The sequence below is a fragment of the Arachis hypogaea genome, chromosome 3 (genome assembly GCF_003086295.3).
Source record: "Arachis hypogaea cultivar Tifrunner chromosome 3, arahy.Tifrunner.gnm2.J5K5, whole genome shotgun sequence".
Classification (NCBI taxonomy): Eukaryota; Viridiplantae; Streptophyta; class Magnoliopsida; order Fabales; family Fabaceae; genus Arachis; species Arachis hypogaea.
The window spans coordinates 139932225-139945704 of record NC_092038.1 but is presented as its reverse complement, the minus strand read 5'-3'; positions in this window follow the sequence as shown (position 1 = coordinate 139945704).

Here is a 13480-nt window from a genome sequence, read left to right as displayed (position 1 = left end):
TTTAAATAAGAAAAAATAATTAAAAATCCTGAATAATAATTTCAATTTTTTAATTTAAAAAAAAAACTATAATTTATAAAATTATAAATCACGATTTTTTTATTATATAAATTGGCACTCATGATTTATGTTATATATCATACTTATAAAATATACTAATTTAGATTTCTATTAATATATTACACAACTTTATATATCATATAAAAAATAATTAGTCTCGTTTAATCACATTTTTTAAATAATTAATTATATTTTAGTCAAATCAACTAAAATAACTATTTTAATATTAAAAAATAATTATTTTTTTAATATAATATTATATAATTAAAAACATTAACAGCATATTAAAATTAGATTATTATTATTATATTTACCCTCCTTTATTACTTTTTTTTGTACTTTCATCTCAGATCTAGGGAGAGATTTTATTTTATTTTATAAGAATATTTTTACAAAAATTTGGGGGATTGAATTATGAATGAGTGAGGGGGGGCGCGTTTATATATAGTGGTCAAAATTGTGCATCTCACAGTCACAGCAGAATCTTATTCATATTCTGAATTCTCATCACTCATCACTGTCACCATCACATTATATTCATATATGACACACAAAAGAATAAGAATAATAGTGTGGCCTTTACCCTCTCCAAATCAAAACATAATGAATTCTTCTTCTTCTTCTTCTTCTGCCACCGCCATTGCAGCAAACACACCCACCAAATCCATGAACAGCAGCTGCCATTGTTGCTGTGTGGTCACCAAGTTCATGAGGAAACTACTCGTCAAGAGCGTTAACAGGAGCAGAAGAAGAACAACAAGTAGACAGAGTTCATTCCAATGCCGCTATGATCCATTAAGCTACTCACTCAACTTCGAAGAACAAGATTATTATAAGTTCTCTGCTTTCTCTTCTCGCTTCCTCGCTAATCCATCATCATCATCATCATCAACTGCTACTACTATTTCTTCAACTCATCCACTCCCGTTAGAGAAATAACTCAGCTCTTTATTATTATTATTATTTTAAAGATAGTAGCGACAACGAAGAAATTATGCCATTTGAGTTATAACTCGTTGTGCTCGTCTCTAGATTATGATTAGTGCGGTAAAAAGAGGAGAGATATGGGTATGATCCAAAGATTTTCGTATTACTAAGTAGTTTTAGGGATCTAATGTATGTCTAAGGGCATGTTGCTTAACATATATTAATTAATTAAATGGCAAGTTGGTGTAATCTTAATTTGTTCTCTGCACTTGTGTGTATGGATACTGTGTTTCTAAGTAGAGGTCAATTTTTATTTAAAAAATGAATACAAGAAACATCGGTTTTTTTTCTAAAATAAAATAAAAAATTATTATTTTCTAAAATTTTATTTTTTAACTTTAAGTTTTTAAATATAATTTTTTTTAAAGTAAGATTTATAGAATTTGCCTACCTATCGGCAAACTTCACTTCAAATTTTTAAAAAATGGCTAACTCAAATTTTTAAACTTTACAATGAATAATGACAATCTCCAGAGTACATAGCAATACGTAAACAGAAATAAGTTATATTTTTATTGAAAAAATAATGATTTTTTTATTTATAATCGAAAAAAATCTTGTTAAATATGGCTTATTTTCATGCATATGTGTATTTCTGGAGACGATCATTGCCGCCAATAATATTGAAGAAGTCATACTTGTTGTCTATGTATTATTCTTGTGGACTTCTATGTACTGATGAAGTAAAATTCGCTGAGTTAAGCGAACCCTATAAAATTTATAGAGTTCGTCAGGTTTAGGCGAACTCTATAAAAAAATATAGAGTTCGCTGTGGCGAACTTGCCCTAAATAAAAAAAATATATTTAAAAAATTAAAATTAAAAAATAAAATTTTAGAAAATAATAATTTTTTTTATTTTATTTAAGTGAAAAATCTAAGAAACATCCTATAACAAAATTAGTCCTTTTAAAAATCACTACATTTAAATTTAAAATAAAACATAATCTAAACAAAAATAACAAATCTTAAATTTAAAATAACATAATCTAAATAGCAGTTTTGTTTATCAGTAAAGAATATTATATTAAACTTTTAAAAATTTACAAAAAAAAAAGTTTTAAGAAGGTCTCCGTGTATTACTGTATTTTTTAAAGTCTGCTAAACTTTCAAAACTAAAAACACAAACACATTTTTTTTTAAACACACATAGACTTATTCAAAATTTTTTATCAAACTAACTAAACCTATTTCAAATGCTGATTTATTTCTTCTTCCTCAGTTTTTCAACTGTATGTTTGAAATGTCCATAGATAATCAAAACCAAAAAACAATAGAGTATCTAGTAAGACCAAGACATAGAACCTCGTGTCGTGTGATACGCTAATTTAAACAAACTTGGCTGAGGGCTCAGTTAATTAACTAATAATTTTTTATTCTATTTTTGGTTGTTTGGAATAAACTCATATGCAAACGATAATGTTGGTCACCAGTGCCATTTAGATATATAATAATATTTGATAAACAACAAAAAATAAGCTAAATAATTTAAAATTATTTTATTTAATATTTATTAATTATTATTAAATAATTATATAATTTTAAATATATAATAAATATATAATTATAGATATTTTATATATAAAATTATAAATCTTATATTATATAAAATAATTTTAGATATTATCTTTTTAGAGTTGTCCATCTTTATCAATTATGCAAGTATTTAATTAATTAATAAAATAAATTTTTATATACAGTAACTTTTGAGATTCACGCAATAATCTAATATAATCTTAAAAATTCTAATTTTACCATTATAATCTTAAGATAGAACTTCGAATTAGGGTGTGCATAACCCGATCCGGTTCGAAGATCTGGTCTGGCTCTAAACACTTTAGGGGCTATTTTAGTGTGATTTTATCGGATTTAGGGTCGGGTAAGGATCTCAAAAATAGACTCGGTCATTATTTCAGGTCGAGTTCGGGCCATGGCTCGGGTCACCCGAAGTCGGTCCGGTGGCCCGGTAATCATACACAATTAATATTTTGTATTATTAGTGATAGATGATAGCTATTCTTATGTGGAATTTAAGTATTGTAAACCTTAATATTTTGTGTTATTAGTTATTATAAGACTATAAATTAATGTTTTATGTTTAAAATACATAAGATTTTAGACTAATGTATAATATTGTGTTATTTATATTGATTTAAATATTTGGTGTTATTAGAGAATATTAGTATTGATTATGGTTATGCTTTAATTTTAGAGAAGAGTTGGTTCTTGTTATATTTTTCTAAGTGAATTTTACCATGTCAAATAATGGTTGGAGTCTTGGAAATTTGGATATTTTCACATGCTAGCTTATAAGAAGGTATCAAGGTAATGTAGTGTTAACGACCCGGTTTTCACTCGATTTTTACCCGGTATAATCGTGGCCCAAAAGTGTATAAGTTTTATCGGGTTTAGGGCCGAGTTCGAGTCTAATAAATAGGCCTGATATATATTTCAGGTCGAATCTAAATCACATCAAATCCGGCCCATGCACACCCCTACTTCAAACATCATAACACAGTACTATATGGCATCACTTTGTTATGATAGAATGTACCAAAACGTTGTCGTTTTGTTTTGTAGTCCAATTTTGGCAAAAACGACCCTATCAAAGGAAATTAAACATGTAAAACGGTTTTCAATTAAACATAAACACTTCATTCGTCTTTTCTATTTTCACCCTCTTTTCTTTCGTCTTCTCTTGATAAATGGTGCTATTATAGGATTCTCTTGGTGGGGTTAAAAGCTTTGTGATAGCTTACTTAGAACTTATATAATTATTCGTGTCTCTTTTATTATAAGGTTGATGTCCAAAAACCAATATGATGTCTGAAATTCTATGAAAACTACAATGATAAAATTGAGATATCAAATACTACATTAGATAATCGCATGAATCTCATAAATTATTTTAAAAATGTACTCTAATTAATATTATTCGGTATTTAAACGTTTGGTATAGTATTTGGAAGTTGAATTCAATAATCGTCTATGAACCGTAGATGCTGAGGTGAAATAAAAATATTTTGAATAAAGTATTATAATTAGACAATGTGAATATGATATGTAACACGTTATTTTTTTGAATTAAAAATAATTAAACTAAGAATTTAAATTAACATGGTAGAAGCAATGGAAATAAAATGAATCGATCTCGTCACAGAGAAAGTTGCCACTTACCACCGTCCAGCATAGTGATGCGTTATTCTAGGTTGAATGTGTGCGCGGTATATACATAAAGAAATATCATTAACGTGACTAAAGTTAATTTTATACTTTACATTTTTAAAAACCGAGGGGGTGTATATGTGAGAAATAGAGGAAGCTGCTTCTTGAATAGTGAGAAGCCATGTGCATGTCAACTCCTTTCTCCAAGCCTATATATATTATATATTGTATTTTGAGACCAAATTCCGCAAATAATGCTCACAAAATCAACCCCCAAACACACATGGTTTAGGTTTAACTAGTATAATACAGCTGTTAAGTTCTTTTATCTGTAATATAATATAGGTCCTATAACTAACGGTCAACAACTCTATTATAACACACCAAACATTATATTGTACACATATGCTTTCATTAATTAGGTAATATATATAATTGTCATAAAGAATTTGTGTCTATAGTCAATTTTGGAGTGAATATATCTATCTAATGATTCCATGCTAACAGACACACACATAGGTGACAACAAAATCCAAAAGCATCCAAATTAATTATTTTGTTCACCAATTTTAGTTTTGGAGCACATGAAATAGTTTTCCACTTTTCCTAGTCATAGTCCTTGATTTTGTTTTAGTTTGTGGGTTAAGGTATGTTTGGGAGGATGGATTATATATTCGTATCTGAATTTTTCATAGTTAAAAATAATTACTTACTTTAATTTATCACATTATTATAGGATAAAACGTGGTCTTATTTTTACTTAAAATATTTATACTTTTTGAAACCATTTTTTTAAGTAAGTAAAGAATAAAATTGTTAAAAAAAGTATTATTGATAATTATGGTAAATGTTTTCCTAAACAAGTTAATTATTAGATATATAATTCCCTTATTCCGTAGATGTAGGATGTAGGTTATTTTTGATAAGGAAAAGTCTAGGGACCAACAATATTTTGTGTTTTGTGGTCAGCACTTAACCATCAAAAGAAAAGTGAATGATCTCCCACCATTGAATGTAATCTCACACCATTAAAAATACTATTGATGGCCAATTGATAGTTACAAAACATAAAAGTTACTGGCCTCCTAGCACTCCTCTTTTGATAATATGAAAATATTATTGGTATTTTTGTTAGAAATGGGGGTATTTGGTGTATAATTTAGTGGACGTGTCAGTTTGGACAGCTACAACACGTGGAGGGCATGCTGACTCAGTACGTGAGCGCGTGTTGTCTCAACACGTAGGGGGCGTGCTACTTACGTGTCGCACTCTAATTTATTGGCGATGCAACACGTGGTCTGCGTGTTGAGTGCTCTTACTATATAAGGCAAAATTTGGTATCATTTCATTGCGAATAGGAGAGTTGATTGAGTGTGTTTCTGGTGTAATGGAGGGTACCGCAAATTTAGGGGTGTATCACAACTGTGAGATTATACGAAATACTCATGAGGGATTGAGCTTTGCGTGTGAGAATCCGTTTTTGTTTGTGGTTTCATGCACCATGACGTTTATAGAGCTTTAGAACGGTATCTGTCAAAGCATGGAGAACAATATATTGAGGAGAGTGAACAATATTCTGTACCGGAATTCTGTTATAGTATTTGGTGATCTAATACAGTTTGATATTATGTTGATCATTGACAAAGCAAGTATGCAGAATATGTTTCATATTAACCGGCAAACTCAGGTGTGACAACCAAAGACCGAGTTGTATGTTGAGTTTGAAAATATAGAGGAAGATAGGATTCAACTTGATTAAGATATTGAAGATGATAGAGCTGAAGTGTACGAATGAATGAACAGTAATAGCGAAAAGAACTTCGAAGCTACTTATAAAGCCAGCGACGAAGATGAGGATGGCGATGTGGGAGGTGAGGCAGCGGTGAAAAATGTAGTGGTTCCTCCCGTAGTCAGCCAACCGATGAACGTTCCACCTTTTATGCGTAGCTTGGATCTTAACACGATGCATGTACTGGAATTTCCCGAATATGCAAACATAGGTACGTGAGTAGTGAATAATACGTTTTTCTTAATTTATATTTTGGATGAATCAATGATTGACTATTTTTTTTTTTTGTGTAGATGCTGCTGATCCTGAGGATGGGAGTTCAGGATCGGAATAGAATATAGTTCTAGAAAGTCAATGTCGCAGCAATTAGAAGTTACACTACCTCTAGAACGGTCGACTACAATGTTTATGAGTCTGAGCCACAGACGTTTTATGCAAAATGCAAGACGTATGATCGTGGGTGCGACTGACTTATCCGAGCCAGATTTATACGAAAAAAAGGTTATTGGGAGATACGGAGATACAATAATAGACACACATGCACCATGAGAACGGTTTTACATGATCATTTTAAGTTGGACTCGGACACAGTTGTTGAGGCTATAAGGCCATTGGTTGAGACCGACCCGTCCATGAAGGTGAAATCTATAATTGCGGAAGTCCAGTCAAGGTTCAACTACACCATCAGTTACTGAAAGGCTTGGTTAGCAAAGGAGAAATCCATAGCCAAAATCTTTAGTGGGTGGGAAGATTCTTACCAAATTTTGCCGTGGTAGTTCTCGGTCATGGTTCAGAAGATGCCTGGCTCAATTGTCCAAATAGAAACACGACCTCTGTATAACAGGAATAAGGAGACAAACGGTGTTAGGATACTTCACCGCGTATTTTAGAGTTTTAATCCATGCTTTAGAGCGTTCAAACACTGCAAGCCTCTGGTTCAGGTTGACAGCACACACCTTTAAGAAAAATACAAAGGTGCACTTTTGGTTGCTGTTACATAAGATGGGAACCAGAATATTGTGCCTACCGCTTTTGCCCTCGTGGAGGGGGAGACCGCTGATGTGTGATACTTTTTCCTCAGTAATTTACGAAGGCATGTTGTTAAAAGAGACATGGTGGATATAATCTCAGATCGACATGAGTCCATCCGGGCAGCAGTAAATCGTTCCGGAGGTGATTGGCAACCTCCAAAAATATGGTGAAAAATATTAGGCACATCAGTAGTAACTTTTTAATGGCATTCAAAATCCTACACTTGCAAAAACTTGTCAATATAGGATATTTAAGGACGGTGGAGGAGTATAACATCAACTATAAGAGGTTGCAAGAGCGACGCGAGTCATATGCCCGGTGGTACGATGTCATTGGAGTTAGGAACTAGGTATTAGCATTTGACGAAAGACATCAATTGGGCCACATGATGACGAACCATAATTAAAATTTGATACAATAAACTTATAAAACATTAATTAAAAATTACATTAACTTAAATCTAAAATGATAATTACACAACTTAATTTCTAAACCCAAGCAGACCCCGTCAACCAGAGGCCATATCTACCCAAGTCCGGGCTCACCGATTTCAAAAAATTGGCACTAGGACTACCAGGACATAAAAGTCCTTGTAACCACCAGGCTAAGATATTCTTTAGTAACATATGTGCCTTTTTAAAAATATATTATAACTTATTAGACATATCCTAATTAATAACTTCATCTTATTAACTCTTTTTAGTCAAGCAAAATTTAAAATCTCTTTATCCTTTTGTCTTTTTATTCTGATGAGTAGTTTATATATTTAATTTAATTTAATTGAATCTTTTGTTTTATATTTACTCACTTAAATTAATTATTTTTTTAATTTTACATAATTATTAAAAGAAAACATTAAATATTGTTAAAAATATCACTAAATTAAAAGATAAACAAAAATATTTTTGTTAATCATATCATATTTTTATTATTGATAATTATATAATATTTATAAATATTAACTTTTTTAATATATATTTTATTAATATAATTAATTAATGAATCATTGAAATCTTAAAATAAGTTAATTTAATATAAAAAATTTATTATAAAAAAATAATTTTTATATAATTATTTAATTATGACTGGATCAACCGGTTCAACCTGTAACCTAACGGTTGAACTAGTGATCTGGTGATCCAGTAGTCTGACGACCGGGTTAGTTACCGGTTCGATTCTGATAACTATGCTGTGACGGAGGTGCTGGTAACTGAGGAACTTGCTCCGACAATCTCAGCAATACTCCGAACGAACCACGTACCAATCATGGTACTCAGCCGACGGTCTAAAGTCCCAAGTCGAAAGTGGGTGCAGATCTCGCAACCGAGTGTTGCGGCGATTGCCTCATTCCTCTATCCATGCCACATGTAAAACTTTTCAATCTTGAAGTTACACTCCGCGAAGAGTGATGCAATGCTCTTTCGGTCTAATGACTTTCACTAGCTCTGGGGTGGGTTGTGCAAATCCAAACTGATATATCACTCAGTTCGTAGGGTGCCACTCAACACACTTGAACGACAATAACAGAACAACGGTGTTACACACCTCAATGTATCCATGTAGCTCGTCGGGTATGATCAATCCTTTATACAGCTGCCAGACAAATTGCAATATATTATTAGAAAATTAGAAACTTAATATTTATGTTGGATATTAACACACACAAAGCAAAAACATTAACCTCATCCATGTAGTCTATTTTCTGCCTAAATATCGCTGTGGTCTTTGATAACCATGCTGTGGATCGTGAGGAATGACTCCACCTGCAACACATAACATTGAAAAAATTAAAAAATGTGTCGTCAATCAAATATGCATCGTCAATAGAATACACAACTAAAATAGGAACTGTTACCTCCGAGCAACTTGTATGTTAGCCGCTGAAAGGTGCTGTCTCGGAACGGGCGCAATACACGACATTCGCTCCCATGTCCAAACAAACAAAAGATTAAGAGGGCCATCTATCTCCTTGCAATCATACCATGATTCATGACACAATGCACTGTAAAGATGCACGAGACATGGTGCCCCCAACTGTAGTGTGGATCCGCTGAAAATCGTGGAGTAACGGTAGATACTTCGGGTGGGCATAGACCGTCGACTTATCCATGAATAGGGTCAAATCCAACAAACAGAAAATCTAGCATCTTACGTATTTCTGAATAGATTCCAAAGTGTCCAACGGCTTTGCGTCTCTGATATGGCGAACCCATTCCAACTTTATATAAGATTTGGAGGAACTATTCACAGATTCGCTGCTGAAAAATCGCGATGCTCTGGCTCTGCAAGAGGTCATGACTGCTATCTGTTCAGTCGCTCACAACCTCTCCATCAATTGGTAAGCCAAATATATGAGCCACGTCCTCCAATGTAAAGGTAACCTTACCCACCGGCAAAACAAAGGTGTGAGTCTCTAGCCTCCACCTTTCCACAAGAGCAGATAGTACGGGGTAATATCCTCTTATCACCCCAATTCTCAAAACATAGTAGAATCTTGTTACTCGTAAGGCGTCTTTTACCATCGAATTCCACGTCTCCGTTGGATCAAGTTTACGAACCATAAAATTCCTGTTGGGTTAGTATAACAAAAATATATTTATTCGTTAAATATACATATTAGTTTAAATGAACGAAGATTATAAAAAATAATTATTTATTAATTATTCTTCTTTAATTTGTTTATTAATTACAAATATAAAATAAAATAATATTATACTGAAAAAATAAAAATATTATCTGAAAATAGTTTAATATTTATATTATTTATTAAATTTAATAATTACAAATTTAAATAACATAACAATACTAAAATTAAAAAATTTAAATACAAAAAAAAGCTGAATTTATTGACATACATAAACTGAATAACCCAAATAATTGATAATATATTTTTCAAGTATCGTATAATTATCTACTATTTTTTATTAATACAAATTTATAATTTTTTTTTTATCTATAATAATTTTTTTTCAAAAAACTACTAATCTCTTCTTCTTTGCCGCTGCAGAACTCCCCTCTGAAAATCTCTCTCTTCTCCCACTTTGAATTTTCACTCAATGCAACAAAGGGGAGGGTTGAGCTTAATTTAGAGAGCTTCAAGTTTGCGTTATTTGTTCTCGGAGATAGGAGTTGTCCCCTGTATGCAGACACAAGTCTAACATGTCCTCTCAATGTTGAAAAATTTTTGTAACTCTTCAAAAACGTGCAGTGAATCTCTATGAAAGTTGGTTGGAATCTCTATCTGCTGCAGTTAGCCGCTCCTACGTGTTGCTTGGGAGTTGTCTGCGTAAATCTTTGCAAAAACTGGTTGAAATCTTTGCCGCATGTCATGGCTTTGGACACATTCCAACACTACCGTGCCGGCACTCGAACTTACTCAACCTTTTGAGCTAAGACCAAGTCAGCCTAACCCTTAATACTTAGCAAGAAAGCTAAGAATACAAGAGAACACAAGAGAAAGGAAACTTTGGTGGAAGAACACTTTATTCCTCAAGTGTTTGTTACAAATGATTCACACACACACAAAAACTAACTCTAACTCTCACCCCTATTTATAACCATCCACTTCCTCAATGGATGGTTATGATTAAATCTAATCAACGATTCAGATTAATTATCCAGAACCTTCTTTACAAATATTTATCCTACCACAACTCTCTAAATATTTCTAAATTATTCCATATCACTCTTTATACTTCTATATATATCTACACTATTCTAAAATACTCTATGACCTTCCAGAGTCTTCTAGAACTTTCTAGGGTATTCCGAAACCTTCTAGAACTTTCTAGTAGCATTCTCAAATACTCCAAAAAATTATACAAATACTGTTAAATTTAACCTTTGAAAATTTACCGTGACACGTGTTGCTCAGGAGCTTTCACGTTTCCGATGAACTTCTGATAAACACTAAGGGCGCTATGCTACATGTTTCTTGCGTATTTAGTTCATCCACAAATGTATAAAATATCTTAATTGTTAACATCGGACAAGTACATCAATTTACTATCTATATGAAAAATAGGGCAAAAAACCATAATAAGCCACTGCCAGGCCGAATTTACGTATATAAGCCAAAATCAAAATCGTTTCAGTAATGAGCCAAAGCATATATTTATATAAATCGAACCAGTGTGGTTCGAACTGCATTCAGTAATAATTCGAACCAAAGCAGTTCGAATTACAAATATAGAGATCTAACTAAATCGAACCAGGGTGGTTCGAACTAGCAACGCACGTAATTCGAACCAAGCTGGTTCGAATTATGGAGAGAGAAGCTGCACCAAATAATTCGAACCATAGTGGTTCGAATTATAGAGAGAGAAGCTGCACCAAGTAATTCGAACCAGGCTGGTTCGAATTAGTGGGAGATAGAGCAGTATATATATGGTTGTAAACGTGAGTTGCTCTCATTAGAGGGTGTAAGATGGCTAGTGAGGAGAGTTTTGTTGTTTTGGTTCATCACAGAGGATCCATTAAGAGGAAAACTCGTTCCGGTGTGAAGTTCACAGATAAGGATCCTCTCTGTATTGTCGTGAGTCCTACGACGAGCTATGATGACCTTGTTAGATCTGTGCTGATGAAGCTTGGTCTGGAAGGTGCAAAGCGGGTTAAGAAGTTTTTCTATCGCATTCCAATCACGGTCCACCAGGATACCGTGAAGTATGATTGTTTCACGATTGGTAGTGATGAGGACTTGCAAGTCATGTTTCTTTGTCGGCGGCAGTTTCCGGAGGTGAGAACACCAGAATTATTGGCAAAGCTGGTTGATGTGGTATCCAGCTCAGGGGGTTCAAACCGGAATACCACCACTTTAGCCACGGCAGCCGGTTCTAGTTCTAGGCCTGCCGTTGCTTCTTCTTCCGTCCCTGTGTACGAGCCAGCAGTCCAACCTGTCGCCTCCCCGTCTTTTGCTGTTGATCTGAATGACAGCGTAGGCAACGAGGTAGGATCATTTGATATTCTGCCGAACGCTTTACAAGGCGTTGCACCGCTTGGCGTTGGAGACGGATTGTTGGGTGATGTAGAAGATGATGACGTCGAACTGGATATGATTGATGATGACAGCGGCGATGATATCGGAGCGAGTGAGCCTGCACTGGCGGTAGGTGGTTCTAGCTCTGGCACACAGCAGTATCCACCACATTTTTCCTCTTTGGACTTGGATGCCATGAGGCAGGAGGGGGTTTCTGGGCACTCTGTTGGATTCGGAGCTAGAGATGCGGAAGGGACTGTTGGTCTGACAGAGTTCCAGGTTGGTCAGCAATTTCAGGATAAAGATGATGCCCTGTTGAGTGTGAAGACTTACAGCATCCGGCGAGGGGTACAGTACAAGGTAGTGGAGTCTGATTATTGCCGGTATATGGGCAAGTGTTCTGAGTTTGGGAATGGGTGCACATGGTTGATTCGACTGAGTCTCCGGCAGTGCAAGGGCATTTGGGAGGTCAAACGGTACAATGGACCTCACGCTTGCCTTGCCACCTCCATCTCGAGTGACCACAGGAGTTTGGATTATCATGGACCACCGCATTGTTAGAACCAGCTTCATAACCAATGACAAACATAACCAACACGATAAATCATCAACAAAACATCATACTAAATCAAACCGCATAAAAATCCATGAACGAAAACCACATGCAAAACAACTACCATAGACCACACAACTAAACCACTAACATAAAACAGCTTAACTAGAACCACTAACATAAAACAGCTTAACTAAAACAACTAACACAAACCACTAACATAAAACAACTAACACAAACCACTAACATAAAACAACTAACATAAACCACCAACATAAAAAAACCAACATAAACCACTAACATGAAGCAGCTAACATAAAACAACTAAACCATCCCACTAACATAAAACAACTAACATAAACCACCAACTAAACCACCAACCTAAAACAACCAACACAAAACAACCAACACCTACCACTAACGTAAAACAGCTAGCATTAAACAACTAACGTAAAACACTAACATAAACCACCAACAGAAACCAACTAAATAAACCACCAACTAAACCACCATCTAACCCGCATCCTAAACCTCTCAACTAAACCACCAGCAATACCACTACGCTTTATCGCTAACATAAACCGCCACTAAAACCAAAGGCAAAACCACTAAGTCACATATACCGCTAGCACGAAGTTATTTCTGTACTAACCTTGTCGTTGATGACCCCGGCTATATGAGCAACTCCGTCCAAGCGATATAACCGTGCCGGATCGTCCCCCATCAGCAGAGTATTCCGTTCAGGTCTTCGTCGGAGAGAATCTGGATCGTTTTCTCTGGGATTTGGTGGGGTAGGAGAAATGAAGAATGGTTCGAATGAGGCTGATTCGAACTCCTTATATAGCCGAATCTTGAGTAATTCGAACCAGGGTGGTTCGAATTACTATTGGAGCCACGAGAAGGGTAATTCGAACCAGGTTG